The sequence below is a fragment of the Setaria italica genome, chromosome II, assembly GCF_000263155.2.
Source record: "Setaria italica strain Yugu1 chromosome II, Setaria_italica_v2.0, whole genome shotgun sequence".
Lineage (NCBI taxonomy): Eukaryota > Viridiplantae > Streptophyta > Magnoliopsida > Poales > Poaceae > Setaria > Setaria italica.
In genome coordinates this window covers 10190728-10215780 of record NC_028451.1, presented here as the reverse complement: position 1 = coordinate 10215780, position 25053 = coordinate 10190728, and the positions used below count along the sequence as shown (strand labels likewise).

Sequence of the window (25053 nt, the reverse complement as noted above, 5' to 3'; positions counted from 1 at the left end):
ATTGAATCGATGCGGATTCCAGTGTTTAGGGCTCTGCGTCACATGGCCGATCGTGCCAAGCTGGTCAAGACTCGCGAGGAGGAGGACTCGTACAAGCATCGGGCCCAAGAGGTACACCATCGAATTCTCTTGCTCGAGAACTCCCGTCCCAGAATCGTCGGCACGATAGATCGCCTCAAGTGACGAAGGGCAGAGCTTGCCAAGGATATGGAGCAGGTAACCCAGGAGATAGCCATTGAAGAGCAGAAGCTTCAGGAACTCCCCTCCGTTATTGCCGATTTGAAGCAGGAGAGGCAGCATCTGGCCCACGAGGTCCTCAGACTTCATCGTCACATGCCAGAAGTCCCGGAATCGGTGGAAGATGACCAGCGGGTCTTAGACTCGGCCGATCAGATCAGGCGATGAGCGATCGCGGCCATTAATGCCCTTCTGGGATGATCTGTAAAAGTACTGGCCGTTTTTGTAAGAACATTAATACCTTTTGACCGTCCTTTGCGGCGACCTTTTATTTATTACCCTTTTATTCTGACGGGACGCGTCTTACCAAACCTCCGCCCTTTCTTTTCTTATAAATACCGGCCCTGGTTTCGCTCTCAAGAGTACTTGCTCCACTCGATTCCTTTCCCCCCGATTACTTTTTCATCGGAACATTCGCAGTCATGTCTTCTTCGTCTTCTTCTTTCTCCTCTTCTTCCGTCAATCAGGTACGAGATCCGTCTCCGCTTCTTCCTTTCAGTTTGGTTCCTTTAAACCGTCCTAACTTTTAGGCGGCTATATGTTAACCTTTTCAGCCAAGGCGCCTTAGCCCCGAACTCGAACGGGCGATCGAACTCATGCACTCCGACGAGCCGTTATCGCAGGAGGTCAGGGACTTGATCAAGGCACACCGTGAAGAACTCAGAGATCACGTTCCTGCCGACGTCCAACGGATCTGGGATTTCATTGACGGCAATGGTTACAGGCGACCGCAAGTCGACAGGAGTCACCCACTCCCTCATCCGATTGTCCTTGAAAACGCCACGGCGGGGACATCTCGCCCGGTGCTAGATCGGAGCCATCCTCTTCCTCGCCAGGTTGAGGCGAAGGCTGTAATGAAGGATGTGGAAGAACGGAGTGCTCGTCTTCTGATGGAATTAGATGAGATCGAGCAAGAGTTTAAGAAGAAGCGTAGTTAAATATTTTTTGTTCTAAGGGCGACTTATACCACGTCAGCCGTGTAACTTATCGTCCGTACCGAATGATAAATCGGCCGATTTGAACGATTATTTTTCTCCTTTAGGCGATTCCTTTTTTCGTATCGGCTGTATGATCATTCAGGGAGTGATCATTCTGTCTTGTCATGCCCTGTGATCGATTTTTATGCATCGACCCATATACTGGGGTAATACCTTTTCAAGTACCTCCCGTTTAAGGCCCTAGTAAATTCTTCCCCTTCGATCGTTTCCAGAATGTAAGCGTTTCCCGGGGCACATCGGCCGATTCTATACGGCCCTTCCCAAGTGGGAGACCATTTACGGAATTTAGGATCTTTAGATCCAATCGGAAGCACTAACTTCCATACCAAATCCCCTTGGGAGAACTGCTTGACCTTAATCTTCTTCTCATACCACCTGACCACTTTCTTTTTGTTTTCCTCAATGCTAATCAAGGCCCTCAACCGTTGACCCGCCAAATCGTCGAGTTCTCTTTTCATGAGCGAGGAGTAATCATCGACCGTTAGCTGATCTTGAAGCGACGTTCGTCTTGAGCCCGTTCTCAACTCCCATGGCAATACCGCCTCATGACCGTACACTAGTTGATAAGGAGATACCTTGGTAGCCCCATGGCAAGCCATTCTGTACGCCCATATAGCTTCGGTTAAACATAAGTGCCACTTTTTGGGTTGCTCTTCGATTTTTCCTCTTGATCAACTTAATTATCCCCTTATTGGAAGATTCGGCCTGGCCGTTAGCCTGAGCATAATACGGGGGAGGAGTTTAGCAGCTTGATCCCCATATCGGCCGTGAACTCCTCGAATTCTCCCGACGTGATCATAGTTCCTTGATCAGTCGTGATGGTCTGAGGGATGCCGAAGCGATAGACAATGTGGTCCCTTACAAAATCGACCATAGCAGCCGATGTTACGGCTTTTAATGGAATCGCTTCCACCCACTTGGTGAAATAGTCTATTGCTACCAGAATGAATTTGTGTCCCTTACTTGATGGAGGGTAAATTTGTCCGATGAGGTCTATTCCCCAACCTCTGAATGGCCACAGCTTGATAATTGGATTCATAGCCGATGCGGGCGCGCGCTGCACATTCCCATATTTTTGACAATCTTGGCATCCTTTATAATATTTGAAACAGTCCTCAAGGATTGTCGGCCAATAATATCCATCATTCCTAATCATCCACTTCATCTTATGCGTCGATTGATGAGCTCCGCATACGCCTTCGTAAATTTCTCCCATCAGGATTTTTGCCTCCTCCATCCCTAGGCATTTGAGCAGAACGCCATCAATCGTCCGGTAGAATAAATCATCCTCTAGTAATACATATTTTGTGACTTGAAAACGCACTCGCCGATCCACTTTCTTAGACAGGTCTTTTAAATAATTGGCAATTTCTTTTCCCCAATCGTCGGTCGCGAGTTCCAGAATCATGGCGCCTTGAATCGGCCGATACCCGGACGCGTGCTGGGCAAGCCTGTTGGCCTCTTCATTATAGTTCCTAGGGATATGCTCAATAACCGCGGATTTGAATTCTTTCAGGAGTTGGAGGCAATCTTCATAATAAATCCTTAACACGTCATCTTTGCACTCGGATCTTCCTGTCAATTGGTCCACGATGAGCATGGAATCTCCAAAAATTTCGACGGCGTCATCCTTAATTTCTCCCAACAATTGTAACCCTTTTAGGACGGCCCGGTACTCCGCTTGGTTGTTAGTAGCAGATGCTTCTATCGGTAGAGAGAAATCATAATTTGCCCCCCGAGGCGATACGAGGATGATGCCGATTCCTGATCCGGCCCCACATGACGAGCCATCAAAATATAGAGTCCACGGGACTGGCTCTACAATAGCGACTTCTGGTCCGCAGTGCTGGGCGACGAAATCGGCCATAACTTGACCCTTGATGGCTTTAGCCGACTCGTATCGTAGATCAAACTCTGATAAAGCCAAAATCCACTTTCCGATCCGTCCTTTCAAAATCGGCAATGACATCATGTATTTCACGACATCGTTTTTGCATACTACTACGCATTTCGCCGATAATAGGTAGTGTCTGAGTTTGGTGTATGAGAAGTAAAGACATAGGAATAGCCGCTCTACCGGGGGATACCTTGTTTCGGCATCCAGAAGTCTTCTGCTAACAGAATATATCACCCGTTCCTTTCCTTCAAATTCCTGGATCAGTGCTGACCCGATAGCCCGTTCATCGGCCGATAAGTATAGCTCAAATGGCTTGTCAGTTTATGGTGGGACCAATATGGGTGGCGAGACCAAGTATTGTTTGATGTCTTCCAGTGCCTTACGTTGTTCTTCTCCCCATATGAATTCCTGGTCGGGTTTTAATTTCAATAACGGCGTGAAGGTCTGGATACGTCTGGACAGGTTGGATATGAATCTCCTGATGAAATTGACTTTGCCGATCAAGGATTGCAAGTCAGTTTTATTCTGTGGGGCCACGATTTTATTTATAGCCGCTATGGTCTTCCGATTGATCTCTATCCCACGCTCATGAACCATGAATCCCAAGAAATGTCCGGTGGATACGCCGAAAGCGCATTTGTTCGGGTTCATTTTCAACCCATGCTTTCTTGTGCATTCCAATACCTGCTGCAAATCGGCCAGATGTTCCTGGTGCCCTTTTGATTTGATCATGACATCATCGATGTAAATCTCTACCAACACGCCGATGAGTTTGTGAAATATGTAATTCATGGCCCGCTGATATGTAGCGCCAGCGTTCTTCAACCCAAAAGTCATTACAACCCACTCGAATAAGCCAAGGTGGCCTGGGCACCTGAAAGCTATTTTCGATATGTCTTCTTCGGCCATTAGTATTTGATTATATCCGGCATTCCCATCCATGAAACTAATGACTTTGTGACCTGCGGCGGCGTCTATTAACACATCGACTGTCGGCATCGGGTATGCGTCCATCGGCATAGCCTGATTAAGATTCCTGAAGTCAATGCACACGCGTAGATTTCCGTTCTTCTTGTAAACGGGCATGATGTTGGAGATCCACTCAGCATAACGGCATTGCCGAATAAATTTTGCTTCAATCAACCTTGTGATTTCGGCCTTTATATCAGGTAGGATTTTAGGATTACATCGCCCTGCGGGTTGCTGATATGGCCGATATCCCGGCTTTATGGGCAACCGGTGCTCGACAATGGACCTGTCTAATCTAGGCATCTCATGATATTCCCAAGTGAAGCAATCTTTGAACTCTTTCAATAAATTTGTCAATTTACATTTGCATTCCGGATCCAAATTAGCACTAATGTACGTTGGCCTTGGCTTGGTGCCATCACCTAGATCTATCATCTCTAATGAATCGTCTGACGTAAACTCGTGCCCTAGCTTCCCGTCTTCTCGGACGAATTGATCCATTTAATCTGAATCTTCAGAGCCGACTGCTCGGATCGGCTGTAGGCCAAAATCGGACACCTTCAGGAAATCGGTGTCCCAAGTCCTCCCGGATATGCACTTGACGTGTTCGCAGCTCCATTGCTGTGCATCGGCCGCCGCGACACTATACGCGGAATCGGCGGTGACCACTTCGATGTTGTCACCGACCCATTGTACGAGGCATTGATGCATTGTAGATGGGATGCAGCAATTTGCGTGTATCCAGTCTCGGCCGAGTAGCATGTTGTAGGACCCTTTGCCATTGATAATAAAGAAAGTGGTGGGAAGAGTCTTACTGCCGATGGTGAGGTCAACGTAGAGCGCATCGCGGGCGGAAGACACGTTGCCTTCGAAGTCTTTGAGCATCATGTCTGTCTTGGTCAAATCATCGTCGCTTTTTCCCAACTTCCGGAACATGGCGTACGGCATGATGTTGACTACAGCGCCTCCATCTACTAGTAGCCTAGTGACCGGTCGGCCGTTGACATGTCCTTTGAGGAACAATGCCTTGAGGTGCTGCCATTTTTTGTCCTCGGGTTTCTCGAATGTGGCTGTCATTGGCTCCAAAACCAATTGAGCCATCTGTTCTTCTATCGCCGACATGTTATGTCGGTCGGTGGGAGTCATGAACTCCATCGGCAGAATGAAAACCATGCTGACATCGGCTGCCGATTCCTGATTGTCGTGGTCTTCCCTATCGTTTCTTTTGGGGCGCCAAATCCGAGGCCTCTCATTTTTCTTGTCCATCATCTGTTGTTGCTCTTCTTCCTGTTGTTCCCATTGGCGGAGATGTTGGATTCATCATTTTTAAGATTTGGTCAATCCATCAGGGCACCACCTAGGGTTTACTGGTTTAGTCGATGGTTTGGTGCGTTCCCATTCTGGTTCCCGTCCCAAGGGATTCTCGTCTGATACCCAAGCATCGGCCATCTCCTCCAGCCGATCGTGTGCGCTGACTCTGTCCTCAGGTCGGTCGTGTCAATTGGTCCTGCCCCCGGCCTGTCGTATCGCTCGTGCCTATCTTCTGGATGATCATATCGGTCACTTCTGCCCCCCAACCGATCATGTACTGAAAGGCGCCGATCTTCTTGCTCGCGCCAGTTTCTGCTGATCGGCTCTGGCCTTCCATCTCTGGAGCGAGATCTTCTAAATGGCCGATTGTTGCGATATGGGCCATTGCATTCTGGTCAATTGTCGGCCGATGGCAACCTAAGGTTAGTCTCCTAGCAGTGGATGAAGAACGGGCATCGCCAGTGATCTTCATGTCATCGCATCATCTCTTCCCAGAATCTTGAACTTTCTTGTTGCCGTTGATACTTTTTGAGCAAAAATTGGGAGGTGATGGACCTGCATGGTTCTCCCGGTCCTTCGCCTTCATCCTCCATCTGTCGTTTCCCTTTGACGTCTTCGGGCACCGCTTGATTCCTTGAGTCTACGGCGCCGCTCTTTTTAGCCGATTCTGATGTCAGCACCTTGGTCTAGAGTGAGTTCCTTCCTGTATCAACCATGTTGGTGGGGAAGGGATGCTGATCGATCTTCATCGGATTTGCTGGCTTCGTCGGGACCTCGAACTTGAGTCTGCCTTGCTCAATGGCCGATTGTATTTGCTGTTGGAAAATTTTGCATTCGTTCGTGTCATGGGAGGTGGCATTATGCCACTTGCAATACTTCATCTTCTTTAGCTGCTCGGCCGACGGGATCGTATGGTATGGTGAGAGCTTGATTTGTCCTTCTTGGAGGAGTAGATCGAAAATTTTATCGGCCTTTGACGTGTTGAAACCGAATGCCTCTGGTTCCTTTTTCCCGAACGGACACGATATCCGCTTCTTCCCTTTAACCCACTCTGCCAGGCCGATTTCTGCATCCTCTTCAGACTCAGATCCTTCTAAGTATGCCACCTTCTTCTGGAAATTCCATCGTGAGTCAAAGGGGCGTACTTCCTGACTAGATAATTGATGCACGATTTGACTCAAGCTTTCGAATTCCTGTGAAGCATATTTTTCTTTGATGTGAGGCAAGAGACCCTGGAAGGCTATATCAGCCAATTGTGCATCGGTCAGGACTAGGGTGTAGCATTTGTTCCTGACTTCCCTGAATCTCTGCACATATGTGGACACCGGCTCATCACTCCTTTGTCTGAGGCTGGTCAGATCTGAGAGTTTCATCTCATGCACTCCCGCATAGAAGTACTTGTGGAACTGCTTCTCCAAGTCGGCCCAAGTGACTATGGAGTTGGGTGGTAGTGTAGTAAACCATTGGAAGGTCGACCCGGACAGAGACGATGAGAAGAGGCACACCCGTAGAGCATCTTGTGTAGCTGCCTCCCCACATTGGATGATAAACCTGTTTACGTGCTCCACAGTTGAGGTATCGTCAAGCCTCGAAAACTTGGTGAAATCAGTAACTTTGTACCGATGGGGAAACGGCAGTAAGTCATAGGTAGTTGGGTATGGCGTTCTGTATGTGTAAGTTTGCACCTTTGGCTTTAAACCGAATTGCTCTTGAATCACTTCTGCTATCCGTGTTGTCCAGTCTGCTTGTTGTTGATGAACTATTGGCTGGGGAACCGGCACGTGTTGGTAGATCGGCGGAGGGATGACCGGGTGATGAACGAAGGTGTGCGACACCTGTGGCGACGTGGCCGGTTGTGTAGTCGGCATCGGTTGTCTTAGTGAACCGACCGTTTCATCATATAGTACAATCGGTGCAGCGCCCTGAAGTGTTTCTGCTGTTTCTGCCCCCCTACCCATCTCCGGCGCGGCTGGTTGATATTGTGGGACCATCGGCCGCACGGCCGATTGGAAAGGTGCCTGGATCGGAGAGCCTCCATAGCCGGCCGACTGATCTTGGCCGACTGACGCCGATGGTGCCCCCCAAGGCACTGAGTTCAGTGAAGATGATTGCGCGGAAGAAATCTGAGTGGGTTGAGGCGGCGCATGCGACTGAAGGTATGGTGCACCATTGTATCCCAGATGCATTGATGACGAAGGAGTGCTAGATCCTCCAGGCTGACCTTGGATCGGCTGAGGAGCCGAGTAGGGTACACTTGGAGAGCTCCTGACCAGGGCTGTGATAGGCGGGGCGTACGTTGGCCCCTAGTATCCCTAAGACACGCCATTGGCCAGGGAGCTGATGACGGTATTGTATACCGTAGTAGTTATCACCGGGGATTGATCGATGAAAGCTTGATAGACAGACTGTTGAACCATCTCGGACATCTTGCCCGAGTCCTCGACGATTGTAATTTGGCGGGGAGTTGGAAAAGGAGCTTTCCTGATAGTTTCCTCATTCCTGGTATGACTGAAGGATTGTAAGCATGTCTTTCGGTAGTGCGCCATTTGCTTCTCCAGTTCTTCCTTCTGGTCGTCCTTGAGGTCTGCCTCCGTCACCTCGATGACATTGTCTTCAAAGATTTCGGCAGCTTTCGACATGGTAGTGGTTATGTTGGTCCCACTGGGCGTGCCAAAAGCGTGTTGGCGCTAAAGATTGGCCGATTGAATCCCTAGCATCGGACACACGACCCGGGAGAATCTGCTTAACTCCTGTTCGGGTGATCGCCCTGGTGCGGTTCGCGCGGCGTGCCAGCCAATTTGACCTGTTGATTGGCAAGGAAAGAAACGTGTCAGATCCCAGAGGTTGTGATCGGCTAAGGTTCCGATCTCGAGGAAGCTTATCAGCGAATCAGCCGATTTGCTGTAATAAAGAAATCGGCTATAATACAGCCGATTACCAAGTAACGTTGGTGAAGAAAACTGCTAGAGTAAAATAAACAACGCTACAGTAGCAACACTAGGAACAGATCTAATTGGCTATGCAAGAAAGAGTAGTAGATTAAGCAATAAAATATAAGTAAGCCGAAAGCTCTAATTCCAAGTTGGATAACTGGTGATAAAACTAGAACAACAGGTAAAACCTAGAATTCTAGTAAATATTGATAACTGATGAATAAATCTAACTGAAACGACAGCAATGCGCCCGAAATTAAAGCTTAGATATTACTCGATAAACAGAACTTACAGAATCGGCCGGAGATCAAATCGATGCAGACCTGCCAACCCGTACGAACTCGTGAAAGTAAGAAAAGTATTGGCGAAGTCGCCTGCTTGAAAGTAAAGTGCAAGGAAATAGTAGATTGTTGTATTGATGTGATGATGATTATAGATCTCTAAAGGCGGCTATTTATAGCCTGTTACAACCAATCTCTTAACCGACTAGAACTCTATCTCTAATTTTAAATGAAAACGAATATTTACAAATACGACTCGTATCGGAGTTGATTGCCGCACTCCTGTGGGCCGATCCCCTCTTATCCTCATAATCCACTCTGAGCCCATATTGGCCCAACTGCTCCAGCCTCTCGATCGGTCAATTTCCATCAACTCCATTCGCCGAAACACTGCAGCACCAATTGGCTGATCTCCAACTGTAGCACCTAATCGGCCGATTCCCAATTCTCTCCCTTCTTGGCGCCGAGTCCATACATGTCAAAGTCTGGCATCAACAGTATGCATGATGTAATCATTCAGTGTGCTAAGAGATCAGTTCTTCTGACAAGTCCTGGTGGAGAAAAGGTTGAGTTTGTGGCTAGGCTACTTTCAGCAGCAGATTGTGTGGTAAATCAATTGGATGGAAAATCTTTGGAGGATATCAAAGTGGTGTGTGACTACCTGAATGTATTTCCAAATAAGTTACCAGGTGACCAAGATGTTGAGTTTATTATTGATCTTTTACATGGCACTGCACCAATTTCTAAGCGTCCATATAGAATGTTTGTTGATCAATTAAAAGAACTTAAGAAACAATTAAAGGAGTTATTGGATAAGGAATTCATTCATCCCAGTTCATCATCATGGGGAGCTCCAGTTATCTTTGTGGAGAAGAAGGATGGCACGCAAAGGATGTGTGTGGACTACAAATCACTCAATGAGGTAACCATAAAAAACAAGTATCTGTTGCCGCGCATTGAGGATTTGTTTGATCAGATGAGGGGAGCCAAGGTATTCTCCAAGATTGATTTGTGTTCTGGTTATCATTAGATGAAGATCAGTCCATCTGACATTCCTAAGACTGCTTTCACCACCAGATACGGTCTTTATAAATATACAGTTATGTTCTTTGGGTTGACTAATGCACCTGCCTACTTTATGTATTTGATGAATAAGGTGTTCATGGAGTATCTGGATAAGTTCGTTGTGGTGTTCATTGATGATATCCTAATTTACAAGAATGAGGAAAAACATGAGGAGCATTTAAGGCTAGGTGCTTCAGAAGTTAAGGAAAAATCAACTATATGCAAAGCTCAGTAAGTGTGAATTTTGGCTGATTGAGGGTTTTTTTTGGTCATATCATCACCAATGGAGGAATTGCATTGGATCCAGGCAAAGTCAGGGATGTTCTAAAGTGGAAGCCGCTGTAAAAAGTCACAGAAATTAGGAGTTTCCTTGGACTTGCAGGATACTACCACAGGTTCATTGAGGGGTTCTTTAAAATAGTGAAGCCTCTCACATCACTGTTAGAAAAGGGAAGAGAATTCATATGGACTGAAGCCTGTCAAGCCAGCTTTGAAGAATTGAAGAAGAGATTAACTACAGCGCCAGTGCTAGTGATGCCAGATCTGCAGAAAAGTTTTGACATCTATTGTGATGTATCTCGACAGGGCTTAGGCTGTGTTTTTATGCAAGAAGGGCATGTTATAGCCTATGCCTCCAAGCAGTTGAGGAAACATGAGCAGAATTACCCTACTCATGATTTGGAGTTAGCAGCAGTGGTGCATGCCATGAAGATTTGGAGGCGTTATGTTCTTGGAACCAAGTGCCAGATCTACACTGATCACAAGAGTTTGAAATACATTTTCACTCAGAAGGACCTTAATCTGAGAGAGTGCCATTGGTTGGAGCTGTTCAAGGATTATGATCTAGAAATTCATTACCATCCGGGGAAAGCAAATATGGTTACAGATGCCTTGAGTCGGAAGGGTCATACTAATATGGCTCTAGCTTTCCAAATACCTAAAGAGCTGATGAAGGAGTTTGAGAAACTTAATTTGGGGATTGTTTCTCATGCTGAAGGTGTAACTTTGGAAGTGGAACCAACTCTAGAGCAGGAGATACGGAAAGGACAACTTGAGGATGCCAAGATCAAAGAGATTAAGGAACTCATGGAAGAGGAAAAATTTCCAGATTTTACAGAGGATGATCAGGGAAATATATGGTTCAGAAAAAGGATTTGTGTATCAGATGTGGGAAATATCACAGACACCATCTTAAAGGAAGCTCATGACTCAGCCTATTCTATCCATCTTGGCAGCACCAAGATGTACCAAGATCTCAAGAAGAAGTATTGGTGGTATGGAATGAAGAGGGATGTGGCTGCACATGTAGCCTTGAGTGATATATGCCAATAAGTCAAGGCTGAACACTGAAGACCAGTTGTGTTACTTAAACCATTAAAAGTGCTAGAATGGAAGTGGGAAGAGATCAGTATGGACTTCATAGTTGGACTGCCCGTACCCAAGCCAGTTATGACTCTATATGGGTAATTGTGGACAGGTTGACTAAGGTGGTTCATTTTATTCCTGTGAACACCACTCACTCTGGAGCTAGGTTGGTAGAATTATATATGTCAAGAATTGTGTGCTTGCATGGTGTACCCAAGAAGATAGTGTCTGACAGAGGTACTCAGTTCACATCCTATTTCTGGCAAAAACTACATGAATCCATGGGTACAAAGTTGAACTTCAACTCAGCTTATCATCCACAGACAGATGGACAGATTGAGAGGACAAATCAGATTTTGGAGGATCTAAGAGCATGTGCTTTAAAACATGGAGGTAGTTGGGATAAGAGTCTGCCCTATGCTGAATTCTCTTATAATAACAGCTACCAAGCCAACCTCAAGATGTCACCCTTTGAGGTCCTATATGGAAGGAAGTGCAGAACTCCCCTGTACTGGAGTGAGACAGGAGAAAGTTAGTTGTTTGGCCCAGAGATTATCCAGGAAGCTGAGAAACAGGTGCAGATAATCAAAGAGAATCTGAGGAGAGCTCAATCCAAGCAGAAGAGTTATGCTGATATGAGGAGGAGAGAGTTAACCTTTGAGAAAGGTGACTATGTGTATCTTAAGGTGTCACCCATCAGAGGCACGCGCAGATTCAAGGTTAAAGGGAAATTATCACCTTGCTTTATTGGACCCTTCAAGGTTTTGGAGAAGTGGCTTATCGATTGGAGTTGCCAAATTGGCTCTCAGATGTGCATGATGTGTTTCATATCTCCCAGCTAAAGAAATGTCTCAGAGTTCCAAAGGAATAGCTACTGATGGAGGATTTAAATGTAAAGGATGATCTCACCTACACTAAATATCCCATCAAAATCATGGACACTTTGGCACGAGTAACAAGGAATAGAGTGATCAAAATGTGTAAAGTACAGTGGAGTCACCATGCAGAGGATGAGGCAACATGGGAAAGAGAGGATGGATTGAAGGAGGAATTTCCCCAGCTATTTGATAATCCGTCCGAATCTCGAGGAAGAGATTCTTCTTAAGGGGGTAGTATTTGTAACACCCTAAATTACAAATTTTGCAATTTAATAAAATTGGCTAGAAGTAGATTGCAAGTGTTTAAGGACTCTAAGGTTGCATTTAAATTTCTCAGTTAATTAAATTCTTTTTCAAAATAAATCAATGAATCATAGCATTTCAATGTTGCATTCATACTGGTGCATTATTTTTGATTGTTTGAATTCAAATTTGTATTTGAGTTCAGTTTTGAATTTACTTTTGTTTTCCTTCTCCAAATCTTTTTCTTTCTCCCTTTTCTTCTTCAGCCCGCACTCTTTTCTCCTTCCCGGCCCAGCTTCTGCCATAGCCCAGCAGCGGCGCAGAGCCACGGCCCAGCAGCGGCCTGCGCTCACACGTCGGCGCGCGCTCGCTCCTGTGCCTCCGCTCTCTCTCGTTGCCTCGCGGGCCCCACCCGTCATCCCTAACCTCTAGCACGCGCCGCAACCACCACCCGCCATATCTGCGCCGGACTCCAGCGCCTCCTCAATCGCCGCTCCACTTTCCTCACGAGCTCGCGCGCTTGGGCCTTATCCCCACGGGCCTATAAGTACCCCCGCCGCTGCTCTCCAGCTCCTCCACCCCTAACCCTAGCCACGCTCAAGCTCTGCGCCGCCACCTCTCTTATCGCCGCCGCACCCGAGCGCCCGCCACCATCAAGCTCCTCTGCTGCTGCTCGCCCGTCGATGAGGACACCGCCCGGAGCGCCGTCAGGAGGTGATGAAGCCGCCAAAGTAGTCCCTGTGCGCCCCGTGGTCTTTTTCCGCACGCTCGCGCTCACTGGAGCCGCTGTCCCCCACCGGGCTTCGCACCGCCGCCACCGCTGCAAAAACCCACCCGTCGGCATCCAAATCGAGTTCGTTGCAAGCTCCTCTAGCTCCTGGTCAAACCCCAATCCAAAGCCGCGCCCGGAGACTCATTTTTGAGTTGCTCTAGCGAGTCGCCGCCGGTTCCACCGCCGCCGGGAGTCGTAGAAGTTTCTAGCCGTCAGATCCGGATCCAACGATCCGGATCTAATCTAACTGGGTCAGCGTACCGGTCAACCAAGTGCATCGAGTTGCTTTTGCTAAAAAGCCCCTACATTTATTATTTTTTCGCTGTAGTCCAGCTTAGTTCAAAGACCTTTAGATTTAGGTCCTATTTTCTTTCACTTTAACCCCCAAGTTTTTGCATAATAGTACCCACCATCCAGCTTGGTTCTTTTGCACGTTAAACCTTCCGTTTAGACGTGTAATTATATTTTAGCCCTCGATTTCTTCAAGTTTACCCCTGAAAGTTTTAAAACTTCGCCAGCAAGCCCCTGCATCTTGTTTAGTGCATATCTTTAGCATCCTAGACCCGTTTTAGGTGCTTTTTGCGTCTACGAGTTCATCTTAACGCGTAGATTAACTTTTTGTGCTTGTTTTTATCTATTTATACTGTTTGGTGTACTGTTTCTTATTTTATTTCTTTGGTTTGCTTAAATGTGCTCGTGTGATTGCGTTAGAAGGACCGCCGCTCGAGGGATTTGAAGCTCAAGCCTTCGAGGACTATGAGCAGCAGGAGGAAGTGCAAAAAGGCAAGTCGTGCCCTTGACCACAGCTTTATCCTAAAAACTTTTACTTTCATGTTCCATAACAATTATGCCATGCACTTTAAGTCTTAAATATGATGGGACCTAATTAAGGAAAGGATTTCCTAGTCTTATTCCCTACACCTTGATCAACCCGGGCTTATATGATGTTGGGTAGTACATGTTTAGTTGCTTAACTGGGACTTGGTGGTATTAATGAACTCAATTATTAATCCTGATTTATTTATGTTATACATTTTGTTAAGACAAGACCATTCATGCTTAATTGAAACATGGAGCGACCATCCAGGAAAACAGTACAACCACAAGAACTATATGGCTCTGGTCTTGGCTAATTAATTAGGGACTTTGGTTAGTGATAGCTTTACCTGAAAGGGGCAAGAGGGGGAGACAGTAGTTGGTGTATAACCTGGTCCTCTTGGGAAGGGAGCTTTGCTAATAACTTATGCCCACTAGGGAGGTTTATGCATTGCGCTGATCATGAAACCTTAGCGAGCTATCCTGACTGGGGAAACTTTGTAAAGGCCTCGTAGCGTCCCTATGCAATCACACCTCGGAAGTGTGGTATGGTGCCTAGCTAGCACCGCATGGTTGGGTCCAAAGTTTTTTGAACTTTTACACGACTTGTGGGTAAATATGTGCAACCTCTGCAGAGATGAAAAACTGATCGATCAGCCATGCTCACGGTCAAGAGTGGTCTGGACCCTCACATGTTTAATTTATCGAAAGACAAGAATTAAATCGTTGTTATTATGTTGCGGTTATCTCTTTTATGTTCATGTTAATGTGGGTGATATATACTTCCATGTAGTAAATGCTAATAAAATTTGACCAACTAAATAAAATGCTTACATGCTATTAAAACCTTAGCCTATCCTTGATTGGCCTTACACTACACATTCCCTATGCTTGTTGAGTACCAACCATAAGTGTACTCACCCTTACTAAACCCGTTGCTTAGAACAAGTCAATACCGTGGAGGTACTGCAAGATTGGGAAGAATACTAGGCGTACGTTTCTTCGGTCAGCTACCTGTGGAGTCGCCGAGCTTATTGAAGATTCGGTGCGAAATTTAATAAACTTTTGTGTTATTCGATTTAAAGACTACCGGTCATGTAATAATGTTATACTCTCTTGCGCTATGACATTAACTTTGATATTCACTTATGTGTGTGTAATTTGATCCTAGCGCACATGTGATTTATGCATTCGATTTTACCTTTTAAACCGGGTGTGACACCGCCGCCAGCCACCGCTGCCTGCCCCTCGCTTCTCCCCGCCTGCTCCTCTTGTTGGAGGAAATGGTAGGAGACGCCGTGCACGTGGATTGGATGCGTTCGCTTGTTTTTGGCTGATGCATCCAACCCACCCCTGAGGAGAATATTCCCTTAATTGGGTCCAACACATTCCAACCCCCTCTAATAAAACACCTCTGTTCAACCCATTTCAAATGTCCTCGACCCTCGAACCAAACAAACCCCGTGTAACATCCGGAAGTTATTTTGTTATACAACTTCCGGTTGTTGAGATCGGTTTTCAACTCGTGAACGGCTGAGATTTATGCGGGGGTGGGTGGACAAGCGCAGCAAGCATGTAGCTGCACAGGGCGTCGGTGCAAATTGATTACACGTGGCAGCCTGCTGTTGGATGTTGTTGGGTTATGTTTGAGGGAGAACGGAGTGACATTAGTTTGAATCTCAAGATTCAAAAGTATTTATCTCACAAACCATTCATTCTTTTTCAAAACCATTTGAACTGTGGTGTTCTTTAGAATTAATGCAACAAAATGAGATCTAATATGTCCATATTCTATTTATTTTATATTTTTTTAAAAAAAATCAACATTCGAAAAGTACTAATTCAACATTTTGAAATACATATCCACCAATCATGATATACTGCTTCAACATTTCGGCCTAAAATGTTGAACTGGTTTATTATAGTTGTTGAACTAAGTTGGAAAAAATATGGAATCTAGTAGTTTTAAAGTGTTGATTACATTTATATTAGCTTGCTCTATCCCAGCATCCTGGATGACGGCGCTGACGACAATGTTGAAATTGTTGAACCAATCCATTCAGATTGTTGAATGATGTTCGAACAAATGTTGAATTTGGTATTTTAAAATGTTGATTATATTCATTTGGAAAAAATAGGAAAAACAGGAGAAGCCTGGAAGCTTATAAAATTCAACGCGTGCGGAAAACGTCTTTATCAATAGCTTAACGGAAAGGAAAGGGGGATTAAGGAGGTAAGAAAGGCACATTTGCTAACTGGGTTTGATGGGCTATAGTTACAGAGCTTATTGAACTTCTGCAAGTTGGATAGGAAACCCCGGCCATCGCTTGGAAATCCTATCTTTCACAAGATTTTTCTTACCCACCTTCCAGTGGACCATTGAGATTGCATCTAATTTTAAAAATAAACTTTTTAGGTGGACTATCTCAACATTTTTTAGTTAAAAAAGTTAGTGAATGTCAGAAAAATGTTGAGCCAAAAAATGTTGATGAGTGCAAAAAAAAAAGTTGGTGCGTGTAAAAAATTGTTGAGCAATAATGTTGGCGAGTGTAAAAAAGTTAAAGAAAAATTGTTGTTAATATAAAAAAATGTTGACCAACATAAAAAAATGTTGGTAACAATTGAAGCTGACTTTTTAAAAAAAATTGTTGATAAATATCAAATGTTTGATAGATGTTAAAAAAATGTTGTATATGGACTTAATATGGGGATTTAAAGATAAGTTTTTTATCTATCTTTCGGAAGAGATATAAGAGCTCCGGCTAGCGCTGGCTTGGTGCCACTGCGGTCTGCTCCGCCACCGTTGCATCGCGCGCAGGCTGCCACCCGAGTCTCGCGCTGGACCAGCCAGCAGTAGTCAGGCGCGATGCTGCTCCGCCTTCCACTCGACTGGAGCTGCTGTTCGACTTGGGAAGAATAGAGGAAGAATGACCAAGAACTCCGTCCAAACTTCAAAATAAAATTACTCCATCAAAAATTAACGAATCGAGATGAAACTTGAGACATAGAAGCACCTCCTCAAGGGCTAATAAATCTAGGAAAATGATCTTGAAAGCCTCGAGATATCATTGTGAATTTTGCAGAAAACCGAACGTCCGAAAAATTCTATTTGGGGAAAACTTTAAATTCACGTCAAATTCGTGAGGGATTAAAGGGTATCATACCAAAATTGCTCATAAGGGATTAAAGGGGATCATACCAAAATTGCTCATAAGGATCCTATAACAAAATTCCCAACAAATTTCACGGAATTTTGAGCCAAACGCGAAGAACATAAAATCCCCCAACCACCTCCGAAACCACTGACAAAGAAAGATGAGGGAGACTAGGCTTGAATCCACCATTAATGATTAGATCACAAAGAAAGACGAGGGAGACTAGGCTTGAATCCACCATTAATGATTAGATCACTAAAATCTTAACAAGATTCGTGGCTAGGAACCACCTATCAACTTCACTTTAGATTAGGAGCACTAATCCTCGAGTAATCACTCTCTAAGTCTATTCTCCTCTCATTTAAGAAAACCCTATCTTTTTAGGTGGAAAATAGAATGAAACGAGTGGAAGAGATGGCTGAAAATTTCAGCCCCCTCCATACCGGCACTTGTTTGGATGACCAAAATGCCCCTAAGTCTATAACTAAATACATGCCCACGTAGGAGCGTTTTGTCTACATTTTGGTAGAAACATCGGGCGAACACGCTGCCTGCATGAATTTGCTTCGCCTCGACGCAAGCTCCGTGATGACACCATGTGCCCTCCATCTTGAACCTCCAGCCACACCGGACTCGCCCTCGGTTTTGGGATATCCTGATTTTAAGGCCCAAACTGGAAAACCTATCTGCAAGGTGGTTTTGGGGCCCAAACTACCCAAACCGTCCATCTCTCCTTGGCCGCCACGCACGCGACCTCCTCAATATTGACGCGTGTTTAACCTTTGCCAAGGTTTTGACGGCTCCATGTCTGCCTCCATCCCGCTTAATTTGACCGACACCATCTGGCACACCCAGAATTTTAGTTTTGGGTTGTGAATAGATAATGCTAAATAAAATAATTGATTTCAATATTTTTCTAAAATTTTCCAACATTTAATTGTTTTGCTGTAAATTTAAATAGAGAAAAATAAAATTTTCTATAATTTAAGATCAAGTTGATGGGATGTTGCATTCATGCGGACTGCATAATATTTTGAATGAAAAATGTATTTAAAACTGTTTTAAATACGATTAAGTTTTTGTTCGTTCCAAATCCAACTTTTAAATCCTATAAATCAATTCCTATTGAATCTCTCGTGCATACTTTCCTTTCAATTTTGGTTCAATCCAATATTCCTTTCTCTCTCATTTTGCTCTCTATCTTTCTTCTTCCTTTTTCCAAGCCGATCTAAGCTAGCTTTTCTTTGTTTTATCCTACACGTGTATACCAGTCAAAAGAAGCTAGCAATTAGGCCTTCACGTCAACAACTAAGCCTTCAATTATAATCTATCTGATTCCACCGTCGTGAGTTGCAAGCAAGGCCGAGCCAGCCCATCTCCAGTCAGCCCAACGACAAATGAACGTAGCGATTACTCTTCTTCGATTCGAATTCCTCAGCCTGCCATGAGCGCCTGCTAGTGCTGCACGCTAGTCCATCTCTCACCAGCATTCATGTCCACTAATTAGCAAAACGGATCCCACTCCTCCTAATCAATTCCGTGCACTCATGATCATGAACCGTAGCCGGCCAATAGCTTTTGATCTCCCTTGATCGTTCCGCTTCACTCTCCTCTCTTGCTGTTTATAAGAACAGAGAAGCACTCGACACCCCTATGGTCCCTCATCGTCCGCAGTGCTGCTATTGTTTCGTTCTATCAGCCCTATTCCTCAGCGTCGATCGGTAAGGAGCTTCGCCATGTTCTCTGCTCATCGTCGAGGCGACGACTCTGATGATAGCTCTCCGTCTTTCGCATCGCAGGGGCACCACGATGCTGTCCCCGCGCTCTTGATCCGCGGCCGTCCCAACGAGTCCCAGTAAACCGCTTCGGCTCGACGGCCCTCATCTTTGAGTCGTACTTCTTCCTCGTCGCTGTTCGCTGTGTACCATCACCTCGCCATCGATCGCTGCACGTTGGTGAGGTAGCCTCTCCTCTCGCCACTTCCTTCCTGTTTTGTGCTCATCATGGACCATAAACCTCGCTTATACAGCAGAACCTTGCACAGGATCATACACCCTTCTGGTGACCACGTTCATGCTAGTCCTAATCTACCATGCCAGTGCAGAACATGAGCTTTTCCTTTAGCAAAACAATTAGCATGTTTCCCTATTCTTTTCGAGCATGTTAAATCTTTTCTATGGCACTTTAATTCTTCAGAGTGCTTATTCTCGTTATTTGGAAATCTGGTTTAAATAATTCTTTCACCACAATTCATCTAAAAGCATGATCTGTTTAACCTTTTCTTTAGAAATCCTTGTCAACTCCTATAACCTTTTATGTGACTTTTATGCTCACTCGGTCGTAGAAACGAGTAGTACCGTTATTAGGTCTTTTACAAACTGTGTTATAATATGGTGTACTGTTATTAGGGCTGTTTGGAAGCACTCCACTCCAGAAAAAACAGTTCCACTCCACCAACTCCACGAAATTCCCTGCTAAACACGTCCAGCTCTAGGAAAAATGTGGAGTTGGAGGCCAGATCCATGTTTTTTGTGGAGCACCTCAAGGGGTGCTCCAAAAACACAGATTTCAAACCTCCTCATGGAGTCGTGGGGTAATACCCACCATGTCATTGATTACACAGATACCGGTTCGCCAAACAAAACAAAAACACTCTCCGTCGCCCCCCTCCCCTTCTTCTCCGTCGATTTTCCCCATTGTTGCCGGGCAGTGCCGCCTCCGCCCATGCAGCCGCGTCGCCTTGGCTGCCGCCTCCTGCCGACTGATCTAGCCCCGCCGCCCCTAGCTGCCATGGCCGGCCACCTCCACCTGCCTCGATCGCCGCGATTGCGCTACCGCCTCCTACCAGGCCTTGCCGCCCAAAGCCTGGTTAGGTGCCGCCGTCTCCACATGCCACCGTGCCCCCCGCTGCAGCGCCTTGGCCTGTGGGGCCCCACCCTCCTCGCGCCATGGGCGCGCCGAGGCTCCCGGCTATGCCGCCGTGGAATACGGTCCCCCCTTGCGCTATGGGTGAGTCGGGGCTCCTAGCCACGCCGCCGTGGCCTGCGGGGCCACACCCCTCTCACGCCATGGCTGTGCTGGGGCTGCAAGCTACTGGGCCACGAGTCGCGCCGCCACCGCCTGCCGCACCAGGCTGCGCCGCTGCTGCTAGTCGGGACACGCCGCCGCCGCATGCTGCGCGGAACCCCGCCGGCAGCTGCTGCTGCCGCATGCCGTTGGATGGCCCGCACCAGTCCGCGATGCAGTAGTGGCGTGGAGCTGTGAAGTTGGTTGATGTTGGTAAGGAGAGAGGAGGAGAGAAATAAAAGGAGACTGACACACGGGTCCCATTTTCAAGGGTATAATAGACTTTTCACAACAAGACCTCCTGTTTCTGGAGCTCCGTACTTCTTGCCAAACACGTGGACAACTCCAATATTTTAGTGGAGTGAAGCTAAAAAAATTTAAAGTGTAGTGCTGCCAAATACCTCTTTATTTTGCGTATGTTTCCTTGTATGTACCCTTGTCTTGAGTTGAAGCTGACCAGTTGGTGAACCTCTCGGGAGCAAGCGTATGAGGTTCTTTAGCAGCAAATCATTAAAGGCAAGTGTCCTTGATGATAACCAACAACCTATTTATTTTATTTTAATAGGGTAGTTAGATCAAGTTGCATGCAGAGTCTAATTTTGAATCGGTTTACTAGAAATTTCCAATATCTTCGTTGAAGCCTGGGTTGGTTTTGTAGTGTATTATGCTTAGCTCTGCAGTCTTGTGCGTTGTCCTATATAATTCCGGTGATGAAGCATGAGAATGATGGAATTCCTTGTGGTATAAGTTTAGCATGGGGAATCTAAGCAGGATGGATGGAATGGTTGGATGGTTCTGATTTGGTGTTTATTTGGTTCGCATTTTGCTCAGGTCTATTTGTGAGTAGATCGTTGGGAAACCAGGAACTAAAAAAAACACGCCTACGTTGAGGCCTCGCTCGTCACGCGCTTCGCATGCCGGACTTGACTTGATTAACTGCGCTTCGCATGCCGGACTTGATTAACTAGAGTAGGTCCTACTGATTACTGTTGGAAGTTGAGCTTATAGGTGGAGCCATGCTATGAGGAAGAGATAGCAGGATGCCCCACGTGCTTTTGCTTGCCTCGCCGAGCTGAGCCGTGCTGTGCCATAACTGACCATTTGATAAAAGCTGAATAGTTTCAATGAATCTGGACACTCAAAAGGTTACTGGTGCCTATAAGAGAGGCGCTTCTTCTCAGTCTTCTGTGCGCGATACACACAACTAGTCTCCACTGCTGCGTTGCATTTTTGCTATTCCCGTTTCGGCGATCTATGTGCACGGACTTCGCCGCAAGAGCAGGCCTCCGGAGCTGTGCCATTGCGAGAGATTCTGCACCTGAGGAGTAGAAGGGCGATCAAGTTTTTGGGGAGCGTATTTGCGTGACTGCTCGTTGCGCACATCGACTTCCTGGAGGCGCAACTGCACTGCGATCACCTGCACGACATCGACCTCTGATCGACTACATCGAACAGGCTCAACTAACGATGTTAGGTAACAGCGCATTCGGTTCCTCCGGAACTAGCCCCACCTCATGTTACTTCCTTGTGAACTTTCTGGTCCAGTTCTTATGTTTGATTATGTTCACTGCGAATATAATAGATTGTGCTCCTGTTTATGCTATCTTTTATATCATGATTTATGTTTTGTTTCGAATTAAAATTAACCCTAAAATACCTCTAATTCCAACCATACTGGAGATATATATACATCCATACATTTCATGAAACCAACCGATCGATGCTAGCTACCATTAGCTGGGTCTCCAAACTCTGTACGTGTGTGAGCATCCATCCATCCAGCAATCACGATGATGGCCGGTGGGTTCCTGTCGCTGCTGGCGGTGTCGTCGACGCCGCCCTCCGCGCGTGCCGACATCAACCGCGTCGTCTACGCCGTCTTCGCCGGCGCTCATGCTCGCCAGCCTCGCCAGCACCGTCACGCTCAAAGACGTCGTCGCCTGGTGGTTCATGCCCGTGAACTTCGGGGTCGCCTTCCTGGCCGACGGCGCGCGCTCGGGTGAGTGGCCGTGCTCCTCCTCAGGCCACCGCCACAGCTCCGGGGGCTCGTCGGCCTCCTGCTCTGCCGGTATATATACTTTAGCTAAATTGTTTGGTTAACTGGAAATGGAAATTTATAGCACTAACCGTGTTTATTGTTCTTGTCTGTATTATGAAGCAAACTTCGGCAACCTGCTGCTGGTGGTGATCCCGGCCGTGTGCGAGCAGGATGGCAACCCGTTTGGCCTGGCCAAGAAGATCCCGTGTGTGATCTCCTATGCCTCCTTCTCCATGGCTGTAACTACACTCATCATTTTCATATAAAACCTGCTTTATTTACTTGGAAAAAAAGGTTTAATTTGCTTTATATGCATGACGTGTTCCCTCCATGGCAGCTCGGAGGAGTGTACATCTGGACGTACACGCACAGCGTCATGAAGAGGTCCGGCGGCGAAGCATACGTACAGCAGGATGAGACTGGCTGATAGCAGCAGCATCGCTCCTGTGGTCTGCGTGGTTGACCCTAATAAGGAACCTGCCATACCTGAAGAGGAGAAAGAGCAAAGCGGCAACGATGACGATGGCGCCATCTCGCCATCATCCCAATCCGTTGTAGCGAAAGGAGAACACCAAATTGTAGGGACACAATCTGTTCTTTCACTCCCTGAATTAAATCGGCATGCCGGTTTTACTCACAAGTCGCAAGTCGTACATTATACTACATTATATTTCTGAACCTGGATTAACTTGCTATTCGTATGTGGCAAATACGGCGCGATGCGGGCAGTCAGTTCCGCTGCTGTCGAATTCTAGCAACCATCACCAGGGTGCAGGGAGCAAGAGCTTGTGGGAGAAGGTGAAAGAAGGCACTCACCAAATGACCCAGGAGTTAACCTCGCCTCCTACCACCGGCGCGGTAAGTTTTACAATCCATGTCCAACCATCAATCTGATGCAAAATGAGTGCCTAGCAAAGTTGGAGAACATATTTGTGCATATAAAAATTCTTAGTTTCGTTACCCTTTGTGATGCTGGATATGATGTTTGTCAGGTCATTGGCTTGGTAATCGGAACAGTGCCGTGGCTCAGCTCCGGTCCATATTTGTGGGCAGCAACGCTCCCCTACGAGCTGTGCAGGACTCCCTCAAGCTACTAGGGTACGTTCCACTAGCAATCATGACATAGCTCCTTTTCTTGCTTGGTATTGTGTTCTCATCGAGATGATTCCTGTGAGATGCAGAGATGGCACGATCCCTTGCCTGATGCTCATCCTAGGAGGAAACCTGACAAAAGGTAAACCCTGATGCTAATTGATCACATAGTCTACCTCTATCCTCTGATGAACATATACGATTATTTTGCTGACAAGATGTGTACCGGGCCATGAGCAGGCGTGCGCCAGACGAAGGTTCCCCCTCCCCCGGCAGTGGTGGCGGCGATCATCTGCGTGCGCTACGTGATCCTGCCGCTCGTCGGCGTGGCCGTGGTCAGGGAGGCGCGCGACATGGGGTTCCTGCCGCCTGACCCGCTCTACCAGTACACCCTCATGATGCACTTCGCCGTCCCTCCTGCAATGAGCATCGGTAAGTTTCTCATGTAGGCATCTCTGTCCGTCCTTGGAATTAGGATGAATTACATTATTGCCAGCTCCCACGTCTTACACGGAGCCAGTTTTCTCACAAATGTTTACAACCTGTCGCAGGAACAGTGTCTCAGTTGTATGATGTTGGGCAAGAGGAGTGCTCGGTTATTCTGCTGTACGTGGACGTACCTCGTCGCCGCCTTGGCGCTCACCGTCTGGTCCACCATCTTCATGTGGATCCTGCAGTAGGCACGCAGCATCAGAGGAGGATATATTTATGTATATCATTCTGTGCAAGGCATAGTAGTACATACTAGCAGCCGTACATGCCAAGTTTTGTTGTAGCCAGAGGGGAAAAAAATGCAACTAATAACAGTGGCCACGAGGCAAATGTTCAGCGCGCGACGATGTGTTTGAATGCTTAGATTCCAACTCGAATAGATTCTAACTGCAAGGACAGGACAGTGTAAGTTGCCTCTTGTCAGGTCTGTGTATAATATTTCAGGTGCGCAGGAGGCGATGAAGAACTGAGATCACCTCGATAATCGAAAGACCTCCCCTTTGCTACTCCACAGCAAAGATCATGCAACCGCACAACCCAATTTGGCGAAATCGGTATCAATATGGAAGCAGCAGCAGAAAGAACAAGCCAGGCCAGCCATCAGCTTATGAGCTCCAATTCGTTAAAGGCCTATCTGCATCAGCCATGTTGTGGGAACTGGGAAGCCTATGCAGAACTGAAGGTGATTCAGTTGGTGTGGATTAATTGCGAGGCACCAAAAGATACTGATGGCTGAGCCTTGGCTAGGAGGCCGGGGATGTATAGGAGCATCAACCGCTGTGCCGGCTGTGCGGCCAGGAGCAGAACCACCTGCTCATACAGTACAGCTTTGCATAACATGTTTTCAGTGTGATAAGCACCTAGATGCAACTGTTAACCTGAAGGCATAGCAGGGAAACGTGCTGGACGGGCCTCAGTGCTTCAGCTGATACTCACCTACATGTCTAGAAGGAGCAGAACAGGTGGATTCTGTAAGGTTAGTGATATAGCCAAATTTAGGTGGCTTGACGTAGTCTGGAGAAGGCTGCACCAGATTGCAACTGAAAGCCAAAGGAAGTAGTCTGGAGAAGATGCACAACTTAGTACGCACTGGGGTCCTGACTGGGATTTCCAGCTTTCAAAAGACTAGATACAGAGACCATATGATCCTCACGAGATATCTTTTGTTCTTGCCTCCCAGCTGACCAGATCACAAAAACAATACTTGAGCTTGTGTAGCACTTTGTCGTTGTTGTCCTAGTCCGGATCGTGCAGTGATACTCTCCATTTCTGCAGGAAAAACATGTGGATCTTCTCAATTGCCATTTTATTCATCACCATCCAGGTCACCCATATAGTTGGAGCAAAAGTGAAAACCCGAAAATCAAATTTTCTTCCCCTGGGTAGGAAACCAGTGCAACAAAAGTCATTCCTCTATTCCATCCCAAGGCTTCCTAGCTTCAGAC

The 25053-nt window shown here is 46.5% G+C and overlaps 1 pseudogene; it reads left to right on the top strand.

Moving 5' to 3' along the window:
- Nucleotides 1–20712: 20712 nt before the first annotated feature.
- Nucleotides 20713–25053, top strand: LOC101759797 (annotated as a pseudogene).